General features: G+C 43.5%; 1 long non-coding RNA gene across 4 annotated transcripts; it reads left to right on the top strand.

Annotated features, from left to right (window-relative positions):
* The first annotated feature begins 1,400 nt into the window (after positions 1 to 1,400).
* On the top strand, positions 1,401 to 7,784 carry LOC135420651 (uncharacterized). 4 transcript variants are annotated; one of them, XR_010433652.1, is made up of 5 exons: positions 1,401 to 1,560; positions 2,370 to 2,502; positions 5,622 to 5,692; positions 7,194 to 7,316; positions 7,550 to 7,784. It is a non-coding gene; the product is annotated as an uncharacterized LOC135420651 (long non-coding RNA). The 4 variants fall into 4 exon arrangements; XR_010433651.1 differs by lacking the exon at positions 5,622 to 5,692 and having other exon boundaries at positions 1,408 to 1,560; XR_010433653.1 differs by lacking the exons at positions 5,622 to 5,692; positions 7,194 to 7,316; positions 7,550 to 7,784 and adding exons at positions 2,882 to 2,944; positions 3,403 to 3,666 and having other exon boundaries at positions 1,410 to 1,560.
* The last annotated feature ends 4,059 nt before the right edge of the window (positions 7,785 to 11,843 follow it).

Raw genomic sequence — 11,843 nt, 5'->3', positions numbered from 1 at the left:
AAGAGCAGTGGTTCAGATACTGGAGGGACCTTGTGTACATGACAGTGCAGGAGCAGTTGCTGCCACAATCAGAGCAGCAGCTGCCCTTTCTTGACAGACCTTTCCTGGGGAACAAGCACCGTGAGACTCACAACATTTGCTCTGTGAGTCCTGGGGATCCTGGGGCTGTATCACATGTGTTCTGGGTCAGAAAGAACAAGCTGTTTGGAACAAGTCTCTAGAGACTCCTGTACAGGAATATTTCTCATTCCTTTCTCATGTTCTGACTGGGGGCAGGATGGCACTTCAGAACTGGTGTTGCTGAGATTACCTGGGGTAAAGCAGTGCAGTCTGACACTTTAACAACAGCTGTAGGGACTCCTACTTGATTATGCAGTTACCTACCCTTAGGTAGGTAATGCTGGCTCCAGAAATAAAAGGCCAAATAAATTTTTAACTTTAGACTCATTTTAGGTTTGTTTTAACCAAAAGCCAAACATCTACTGATAAAGGCAGAATCAAGTCCTTAGAATCACAAAATCATTTATGTTGGAAAAGACTTCTAAGATCATGGAGCCCAAGCTTTAACAGAGCACTGCCAAGCCCTCCACTAAACCGTCTCTTTAAGTGCCACATCTACACATCCTTTTCAACGCCTTCAGGCAGGGAGGCTCCCCCACTTCCCAGGGCAGCCTGTTCCAGTGCTTTCCATGAAGAAATTTTTCCTAATATCTAACCTAAACCTCCTCTGGTGCAACTTGAGTCCATTTCCTCTCCTTCTGTCACTTGTTCCTCGGCAGAAGAAACCAACCCCACCTGGCTTCAACCTCCTGTCAGTAGTTGTAGAGCACAATAAGGTTCCCCTTGAGCCTCCTTTTCTCCAGGCTGAGCCCCCCCAGCTCCCTCATCAGACCTGTGCCCCAGACCCTTCCCCGGCCCTGTTGCCCTTCTCTGGACATGTTTCAGCACCTCAATGTCCCTCCTGTTGTGAGGGACCCAAACCTGACCCCAGGATTTGCCTCAGCAGTGCCCAGCACAGGGGGATGGTCACTGCCCTGCCTCTGCCCCACCACTGCTGGAACAAGCCAAGTGCCACTGGCCTTCTTGGCACCCCCCCCCAGGGGTGTATCTGGAAATACTGAGCTCCAAGACTAGGAGAGGTGTCTAGTGGAGCACCTCTTAGACAGGGACTTCTCAAGCAAGGCTCGAAATGTGTCATCCGACCCTGACAATCAAACTTGGAAAGATGCTTTTCCCTCAGTGTTGTACAAAGTACTATTGTTAGCCAAGAACAACTATTTCATCCCAACACTGCCTCAGCTAAAGATACAGCAAGCTTATTCCCAGATTGTTCTGGCCCTGATGCAATCAGAGCCACAGCTCTGCTTTATGACTTGTTATTGGAGCAGAATTGTCCCAAAGAGACGGGATCCTGTGTTGTCTTTGCGTCACACAGCCCAAGGCTCCTGCAACCAGCCAAGTCCAGGCTGGTGTTTTACACTTGCACAGCTCCAGGGGTACAAGATTTTGCCCTTAGAAGAATTTCCTGTGCTGCCAGACTGGGAGATGCTGCCACAGACTGTGAGTGGCTTGTAAGGAGAATCTGTGCTCAGCCCCCTTTCCTTCACCCTTTGGAGCAGTGCTGTGTTTGCCACGCCACAGTGACTGCTGGGAATGACAGGAAAGCTCTGCTACAATTGTGGGTTGTGCCTGTTCCTCCTTAATTCTTAAAAATTGTTACAACACATAGCACAGCATATGGGAGGAGAGGAGGGATTGACTGGGGATTTTTTTCCAGTATATGAGGTGGATATTCTAATTTTCGCTTTTATATAGAACTTTTCTGATTAGAGTGGGAGTTCCCTACGTGGTAGACAAATCTTTTTATACTTATTTTCCAGGCAATCTGATAGTTCTTTGAGGATGAAAATAAAATTCAGTTCCTGACCTAGAAGTTGAATTTTATTATTGCTGATAAACTATTGGATTATTTTGAGCTTGATAATTGCATGTTAATATTAAAAAAGATAATGTTCTGAGTTGTTTTTATTAAGATTCAGATCCAACTTATTAATTCAAATTCAGTTACAAGATGATTGTTTAAGGAACTTAATTTTTACTGTCCTCAGAATTGTCACATACATTTCCAAAGTTAGAGTTCCAAACTTCTCTTTATTGATTTGTTATATTTTCAATTTGGAAATCCAGCAACCTGACTGGTTTAAGAGACGATTTAGTGAAATGATCCCAAATTATCCCTCTTTTCTTGAGCAGGTCGACTCCTCTCTTGTCAGTACTTGTCTGCCTCCAGTGGAAGGATTTCTCTGTATTTTCCTTAAGGAATGCTGAGTCAGGTCCTGATCCTCCCTGTTCCATCCTTTTGTCACCAGGCTTACCCAACTGCCTTGCAAGTCTCCAAGACAGAGACCATCTCTGATTCCTGTCTTTCCTGTCCTGCCATGTGCCTGCTCCTCAGGGATTACCCAAGTAGGAACCTCACAATTGTTACCAACAGCACATCAGGTATTGCTGTGTGAACTCAATTTACCCCGTTGTGTTCAGAGGAACTCTGTGCATATTTAAAGTTGGTATTGCTTTGTGTGTGCTGGGCTGAAGTCTACAAATTTGGGAAGTCGGATCCCCTGAGTAGGTCCTGGTTCCCTGCAGAAACTCCAGTAACAATCTTCATTAACCTGAATCAGGCAGCACTGCAGAAGAAGGTTCCCTCAATAAAGTGTTGTCATGCCTATGTAAAATTCTCCCAAAATATATTAAATACAAATCCCTTCAAAGAAAACAAGCCCCTCTCTACATTAATAAAAATTATGTTTTTGAATGCTCAGGGATTTACAAACTGAGGCCTGTGACACACAGGACTGAGTTACCACTTTTGCCACCACAGATCCTGGTTTTGCCCACGTGTTGTCAGGAGCAGCCTGGGGAACACAGAGCTCGCTGACACCTTGTAAGGAAAACATTTTACGAGTTTGGGAAGTGTACTGTGTAGAAAACAGCATCAGTGATCCAGCAGAAACGGCTCTGGTCAGAGCTTTGTGGCCTCGGAGGAGCCTTTGAATGTCACAGAAAGCTGAACTATCATTGCAAGTGATTTAGAGAAGCTGGGAAGTTTTCTGTGTGCTGTGAGCAGCTATTAGAAAAATAAAATTTGGCAAAAGATTGGATTTCTCAGGATTTGTTCTGTAAATCAAACCAAAATCAGACCGAATCCTTAGAACAAAGGCAGATATGTTTTGCATTTGAATATAAAACCTATCAAGTGGGTGGTGGGGAGAGAATGGGTAAATAAATACAAAACCTCTTAAGGGTTTCTTTCTGGGTTGGTTTCAAGAATGTCCCACAAAACAGGTTTTCATGGTTGTATGGGGCAATGTGATGCCATTCAACTTTCTTTCCTTTCTTTAGAAATTCTGAAGAAACTGTTGAAAACAGCTTCTGGGCTTTTACTAAAATAGTTTCCAGAGATGAGGAAAATGAGAGAATGCATATACAATCTTAGACAAACGATCTGCTCATATATTGAAGCCTGGATTGTAAAATGACTGCTGTGCCTTCCAGTGAATGAATATTCAGTGCTTCCCTGCTGGGTTGGCTTTTCCTATTTGAACCAGCTACAGCTCTGCACTGCGATCCACTTGTTACCAAATTAAACTCTTTACACACGTGGGAGATCCAACTTTATAAAGTCAAATTTTGAAGTGCTTTCTGGTCAGCCCCTGTGCCTGTCACAATCTTCATAACGGCCTGAATTAAGTTTAAAATATCATCGATGTGTGTTGTTTCCCTTGGCTGGGGAGCAGCCCTTCTGTACATCAGGCATTTTTCTGTTGACACTACGTATCACTTAGCAACCCAGTGAAAGGCCCTATATGCATTGATTGCACACAATTGTCTTTATGGGGTGGAAGTGTTAAGTGAATAAACCCCCACAGGTGACCAGACGGTCATTCCTCTCATGTTGATAATCTGTTTACATCAAAATATTGTTTACTCAGCTCTCTGATCTTGAGGAATCTACATGGAGCTGAAAGAATACAGTTAACTCCCCACACTCTGACACACAAGTATGAGCTGTATTTCCATTCTCAGGGATGGATAGATTGAGAAGGATTGTTTTGTCTTTAACTTAGCTCTCCCAAATAAAGCATTAAAATGCGTTTGACAGTTAACCACAGATGATAATGCAATCTTTATGCTGTGGTTCCCATCATAATGGAGAAGTTACAAGGCTGTCACTACACCATAAAGAAAGAATCTTTCGTGCAGTCTTAGTGCTGTCTTTTCTGCTTTCCTCTTTGTAAGCACTGTTACCAAATTACCTTTGGAGAAGTTGGATTGTTTACACTTATTTTTCTCTACAGGGTGAATAGCTGAGCTTTTAAAATGAGCTACAGTGTTCTCCCCAGACATTTTTCCTTGCCATAAAGTAGTCTAAAGAGACAAAAATAGTTTCCAATTCTGCAGGTTTTGTGTGGGTTTTTTTGTTGTTTTTTTTTTTTTAGTTTTATTTGGTTTATTACATCCTTATTAATTACTGGGGGGTGAGGTGGAGAGGGGAGTGTGCTGAACTGAAGAGAGATATTTCCATTGTTTTGTTTGTTTGTTGACAAAGATGTAACTTCTAATGCAAGCAGATTTGTTTTATTTTATGAGGACTTTGGAAACTCAATAGAATGGTAGTTTATATCATAGGGAGAAAGAGTAAGCACTTTTGAATGTTTTTTACTAATTTGGACAATTCTGAAAGATTTGGATAAAAAATCCTCCCCTTTGAAAAGATTCCAAAAACACATACCCTGAAGTGATAGGAAAATTGCAAACTGCTACCGGGAACTTTTTCCATTTTTCTGTTATTTGTAAAGGTCACATTGTAGCATCTGCCACAAGTAATTGAATTAAGGGAGTCAGTTATATCTGCATTTTCTGTCTGGTTTTTTTTTTTTTTTTCAAGTAGCTAAATATTATAGACTGAGTCTTTATAGTCCCTTCACATAAACATATAGTTTTAAGGACTGTGTACTAGGGAAGCATGAAAAGAGCTTTAAGAGGGTCTGGAAATCCCTGTTGTACCACACAGTAACTGCACTAGCAACAGAGTTAGAGAGATTTGAGCTGGTAAAATGAGAGCTGGGCCGCACACATGTAGGTGTGTTACTACAGTGTGTGTTTTCTGCAGTCAATTTAAATCAATCTTTGCAAAGTCTGACGAATAAATGATCTGGGTTTGTCATTCTGTTCCCCGCCCTGCCCCCATGGAGGTCCCTGCACCCAGTCCTGGTGTAGAGCAGAGAACAGTCCTACTGAGCCCTGCTGATCTCTGGGGGAGCCAAAGGAGTGCTGCCAGTGATTAATTTGGCCCATGAACCCCAGTGGAATTTCTCAGGGGAGGAGGGCAGTGAGGCTGACCCAGCACTGGAATCTGTGTTCCCTGCAGTGACACCACTGCTGTGGACACAGGGACAGGGCTGGCACTGCTCTGGGGCAGGGACCAGGGCTGGTGGGCAAGGAGGTGGCTACAACCCACTTCCCTTCCAAGGGCTGGAAGATAAAGCTGGAAGATAAAGCTGATAGATTAATTTTTGGCTGAATGGCCTAAGGAATCCGTATTTCTGAACACTAACCAGGAAGCTGGAGCTGTTCCTTGGTTCTGCAGCTGAATGAGTGGGCCCTTCTATAAACATTTTGCTGTTACAAGGTAGATTTTTCACAGTGTTAATTTTAACAACATGGGTGTTTGCTGTGGAATAAAACTTTAAATTGATGTTCTCCCATTTTGTTGTTAAAACAAGGGGGAAAAATGGAACTAGGATTGTGATAGATTCTGTGGTAATATTGCATTCTGATGGAGGGACTGTTGGATAATTAAAGGAGAACCAAAAGAAAATAACCATTATTTTTACATAGGATATCTTCCATTTTTACAGCATAGTGAGTTTTGAGTATTTCTTCATTAAATCTGTAATAAACCCAGTTACCTTTAAGTATCCTGTATTGGTTTCAAATATGTCCTTTTTTTTCCAAAATCAAATTTACTTCAAAATGTTGACTTCACATCTCAAACTGTTGATTTCATGGGAAGGCACTTGAAAATGCTGGGAGCAACTTGGAAAAACTTGTTTTTCTTTCCTTCTTCTAAAAAACTAATTTGTATTTCTTTGTAATTGAAAAGGAGCCAGGCTCAGAGCCTTATTTTCATGTGTTTAAAAGTTTGGTAGCTCAAGCCAAACACTTCCAAGGCTTTTTAATAAAAAATTAATTAGTAAATGGCACTTCTTCCCTAAAGAGGTGGTTTTAACATGCTGTAGGTGATGCTGTTTGGCACTTTCATTCCACTGTGTTCAGACACTGGTTTTAAAATCATTAAGTGGGGGTGGGGTGCAGGGGGTGTGGGACAAAATTTAAACACCCTGAGCTGTGCACAGTGCAGGTATGTGGTGAGGAGCAGCCAGGAAATTGCTGAACCTTTATTTGGCTCGTGCTGCTTGTGCTTTATCATAAACCCTCTCTCAACCCATAGTTTGTTTGTCTCCATATTTTTTCCCATTCTGACAAAATTCCTGGCCTTCTAAGTCTAATGATGTTGACATATTAAAATGGTAGGGAGAAAAATGTGAGCTGAGCCCCTCCTTTTAGCTAAATGTTATCTGCTTAGACTAATATTGCAATTGCCACCCACTGACATAATTTGTTTCACAGTCACAGCCTGGCAGCATGAATCAAATGTTGACATTCTAATTTCATGCACACATGGGTGTTTGGCTGAGCAGGCCTCAGCCTCTGAGCCATTCACACCATACCTGTGTAAATCAGGGAGACAAGGCCTTTTCACAGCCCCCCAAAGGGAAGTTCCCACCTTCCTGCAAAGTGCAGGGCTGGTTAAAGCTGCACAGCCCTGCCTTCCCCCACAGGAGTTCATGGCTCCTGTCACTGCACTGGTGGGCTGGACAGGCACATTTACAGGAAAAGTAGGCATTTTAAATTTTTATTTTTTTTTTAATTCAGTGTGTTTAACAGATTTTTCTCATAATTCCTGTATGGAACAAATGGTTATATTGTCAAAACTCTGTAACTCTCTGTTGTAACTGCTCTGTCCGAGTGGCTTAAATGCAGAAGATGTTCCAATTCTTGCTCCTGGAGACTGATGCCCATTAATGATTGTTGTAAAGATGTTTCACCAAAGTTCTCACTCCAAGCAGCCACCTCTGGAGCTAAAATGAAGTTCAGCTTCTGCGTGCACCTAACCTTGGAGCACTCTGACCAGAGGGAAAACTCCAGCCAGCTTCTGACCCCCACCTGCCAGACACCGGCCAGGGCCTTATGTAAGGTTTCAATCTAGATTTTCACTACAAATACAGTTAAAATATTGCAAGTATCAATCCCATGGATTCTTCTGCCTCTGATTTGTAGTTTTGTTCCGGTTCCACGCAAAGTGTAGTTATTTGTGGTAAAAGGGCAGATTTATTTTGCTTTGAAGGAAAGTCTTTTGTTTTTCTTGAAAGGCACCCAAAAGTCACGGCAAACCAAAAGAATGGCTTTGAATGGTTATTCACAGATCTAGAGGCACATCCCAGAAACGTTCCCAGAGCTGCAGGGTGGAACGGCTGAGAAGGAGCCAGAGCAGTTGCTGTGGGGTTTGGTGGCACCTGATTGCTGAACAGAGCAAACCATCAAACCCAGGAACACCTGCTTGCTGCTTTCCCGGTTTCATGTGTGTTTGGAAGCTCTGAGAGATTTTAATTCTTATCCAGTACTGATGAGAATAAAGGGTACTCATGAGCCATGTGACACTCCTCTGTTTCAGCTCATTGTAGTCCTGAACTGACTGTGGCTGGAATGCACAGCTTTGGCTTCAGCTTTGGCATCCCTGGGTCGGAGGAGGGTGTTTAGCTCAGGATGTGACAGGAGTGCCACGCACTGAGCTGGGTGAGGACAGTAACACAGGCAGAGCTCTTGTCCTCTGGAAAGGTTCCAGGCTGTGCACGTCCAGCCCACTGACACATTGCCTGCCCTGCGCTGGGACACAGGCTCTGATGGCATGTGCAGGACTGCAGCACTGGACAGGGAAGAGATTTTAGCTGAGACACTTGGACAAGTCCTTGTGTGAGATTTGCCAGGTCTTTAAAGTTCATTCAGAGTAAAAAGGAACTTGGTTATTTTTCAGTCCAAGAGAATGACACCCAGTAAATTGTGCAGAAGCAGATTTATGTCCCTTGGGAGGATGAAGGGCTGAGCAAGCCCTGCTGGTGTCAGCGGTGCTGTTTGAGGGATGTGTCAAGATTCCCAGCGGGAAGCCTGGTGTGCAGAGCCACTCTCAGCACAGCTCCTGCCCAGCCATGCCTGTGCCAGCAGCCCTGGCTTTTCTCTCACCAATTTTGCAGCAGTTCATGGAAGTATTTTCCTTAGTTTTGATGAAAGTTGTTTGCATGCCCAAAGCTGTTCAGTCCACCCTCAGCTGAGGTTTTTTGCCATCCATCAGTGGAAATCCTGTACAAGGTACCAAACACAGACTTTTATATGGAGCAACTTCCCCAAGTCACATTCCTATGGATCTCGTGGCTCAGTCAGAGGTTTTTTAATAGTTGCATAGTCTTAGTTGTGCTCATTGGTGGAAAAGTATTTGTTTAAAGTATTTGTTTAAAAGGAGATAAGCTGGTATGTGCACTAAGAAAGGTGTTTTTAATACAATGTGCTGGGCATGCAGGGCACTGAGAGTGTGTGTTTGAGTGCTGCCAGTGCTGTGATTTCTGCACAGCTGGGGATACCTGAGCTGGGCTCAATTCCATGTTTTACATCATTTGGAATATAAGAAGTCAGCAACTAATACGGGCTGTTATCCAGCTTTTCTAGTGCTGATAGCATTGAGCAGAGCCTGCTGTGAATGAGTGTCGTGGGCAGAATGGTTTATTAGAGAAGCACTCCCAAGATAGGGCAGAAAAGACCCCAATGCTTTCTAAACTCCTTCTCAGGGAGGAATTTGTGTGCAGCTGGATCCAGTCTTAGCCCCAGACTTAGTCAGCCCTTTATTTCTGAAGGTTTCCATAGCTGTAATTGAACTTTTATACAACTTTGTCCCACAGGACTAAGGATGGCAAACCAAATACATTTATATAGATAAATTATTTATTTAAATTATGACAATGGTATTAGACTATAATATTTTAATCAGAATTCTTTTCTACACACTATAGGAGCTATAGCTACTAGCACAGTGCACTCTTTTTGAAGCAATATTGAAACAATTATATTAAAGCAGACAAAAGCTATTGCTAAGTAGACACTGATGTTACTCAGCCAGAGCAACAACCCCAGGCCAGTCTCCTTCACTCAGCCTTGAGGAATAACCATCAGGGGCATCCCCACTCAAGGCAGTGGTGTTCTTTCACCCCCTCTCTAGGCAGAGCATCCTGCTACAACGACCATCAAGAACCTGGCAAGACTTACTATTAGCAAAATATTATTATCAGGGAAATAATCTTTTGATAGGAAAAGGAAAAAAAAATGGGGGCAAATGGTGCAATGGGTCTGGCTTGATAAATTATGATACTCTTTGACTGTCAGCTTTCAGACTCTGGACATGCTGGATACTTTATGGCAACCTACAATTTCCCCACATCCCTGTGTTCCAATGCATTTAATGGAAGAAAGAAACCCACAGGTTAATATTGTTGGTACTTGGCAAGGCAATGTATCAGTATTTATATTTCTCTCTAGAGGCATTAATGAGATTTTTGGACTCCCTGTGGTCTTCCCTATACTCTGAAAATGCCCTCTGGCTTGCCCTCAGTACTTCCTTTTCCCAAATAAAGAAACAAAGTGTGAAAGAGACCCACTCCTGTTCCCCACATCCTCTCCATGCAGCAGGCAGGACTCCTGGAGCTGAGATTCATCCCTGACAAGCTGCTCTGCTCCTGCCTGTTCAAGACTGGCAGGTGTCAAATGTTGTCTGTCCTGGACTTGACCACTTGACCTCGGCCTTGCAGGAAATTTTATCATCTAAGCAAAAACTAACCAGGATTTATTTTGATTTGGTTCTGTTTTTCTTTCTCACAGTTTTATTTATTTGTTTGTTTGTTTTCAGCCATCTGGTTAGGCCAGAAGGAGAGGACTGGAAGGGAGAATTTTTTGGTTTGGATATTTTTCTATAATGAGAACCTGGCAGTGGAGCTGTGTGAGCATCTCACAGACAAGAAGCCAGATGAGCTGGCAGTCAGTTCCTGATGCTGGCTGCTGTCTCACCAAAACTGCAACCAAAAGAATGAGCAAGTTTTAGATTGAACTTTAAAATTCTTTGAGAAAACCAAACTGTAACTTGCAGCTTTTCTACCTGCTTAGGTAAGGTCAAGAGGGGGAAAGAAGGGTTAAAATAATGTGCTGTGTGGTGCTATGCTGGGCAGGCACAAGCAGAGAGCTCAGCAGGAGGAGATGCTGTGCAGGAGCCTGCTGGGGTTTGTGGACAGCTCTGGGTGAGAAAGCACAGCCCAGAGAGAGGCAGCACAGACACCAAGAACAGGGTTAGAGCTACTGAAACCTGAGAGGTGATTGAAGCATTTCAAATCTCTCCAAAGGTTTCTTTATTCCGTCAGGTCAAACATACAGTGTCTGGATTAGAGAACATTATCAGCTGGGCCAGCCTCCTAAATCAATTATGACTTGAAGGGCTTAGTAGCACATTTAGAGGGGCTTAGTGATAAATTCTGTCTTGTTATTTCTGCTGAAGAGGCAGTGGCTAATGTGAGAGTAACTAACGTGGTTTCTGTGAGAGAAGGAAAAAGTAGCAGAAAGCCATAAAAAAGAAGGTAGAGAGAATAATACAAATAAATACCTGAGAATAAAAAGACATGGTGATGCTGTTTGCCCATCTCACTCACGAAAGCTTTTGTCACCGTGAGCTATTCAAATGTCATCTACTTGCCTCGATTTCTTTAGAATTTGGGTAAGAATATAATCACCTCCCTTCATGGAATGCTGGGTGTGACTGTTCCATTGTCTGAGAAGGGTTGTGCCATGACTGAAATGAGAAATCATTGCTGCTGCTCCAGAAAACTCCCTGTAAGTGTTTGCCTGTCCTGTTAGACAGCAGGAGTGTGGTGTGTTTGCTGAGCTGGGAGCTGCTGAGGGCAGGTTTGCAGTGGTGGGAATGATAAATGCCCTTGGCAGCCTCGTTAGCTCAGCCAACATCAACAGTGCTGTTCTGCTTTGGGACCTCAGCTGAGTCATGGACAGCCAGCCCCAGTGCCTCTGCACTGTCCCCAAAACCTTTGGTGCCAAGGGGAGCACTGGCAGAGCATCTCCAGGGTCTGTAGCCCAAGTGCAGCAAGCTGCTCATCTCCTAATGCTGACACAGCTCTCTCAGAAATACAGACACTCTCAGCCTTGCCAAGATGTACAGAGGCAGTGCTGTGGAAATTAAAATGGCCCAAGGTTTGAAAAGCAATGTCTGGATGCCAGGATGAAGGGTGTGGTAGAGAAGTGAGTGTGTGACAGAGGGTTATGTTTGGTGCTGTCCTTCAGACCAGCAGGGTTACAGATTTTATTAAGCACACCCACCTTGAGCATCTCATGGTTCGTGCAAGGATTTGTGTCCTCAAATACCTGGGGGTCAACTTACTACATCCTTTCTAATCCTTTATTCCTAAGTGTGTAAGACTCCCCAGGACCTCCATGTGCATTACAGTGGTTGGGTCCTTTCCAAGGAGCACAAACCCCCCCAGATATTCAGGCACAAATCCGATTCTGGTGTAGTTGAGAGTAGAGTGCAAACATTTCTGGGAGGATTTTCCTGAGATCTGAGTAAGTTCACATGCCTTTGATAGTGGCAAAGGATGTCCTTGGAGAGCCAGGTTACT

Source organism: Pseudopipra pipra, chromosome 12 (assembly GCF_036250125.1).
Source record: "Pseudopipra pipra isolate bDixPip1 chromosome 12, bDixPip1.hap1, whole genome shotgun sequence".
Classification (NCBI taxonomy): Eukaryota; Metazoa; Chordata; class Aves; order Passeriformes; family Pipridae; genus Pseudopipra; species Pseudopipra pipra.
The sequence above is the reverse complement of the archived record's forward strand: the minus strand, read 5'-3'. Positions and strand labels throughout refer to the sequence as shown.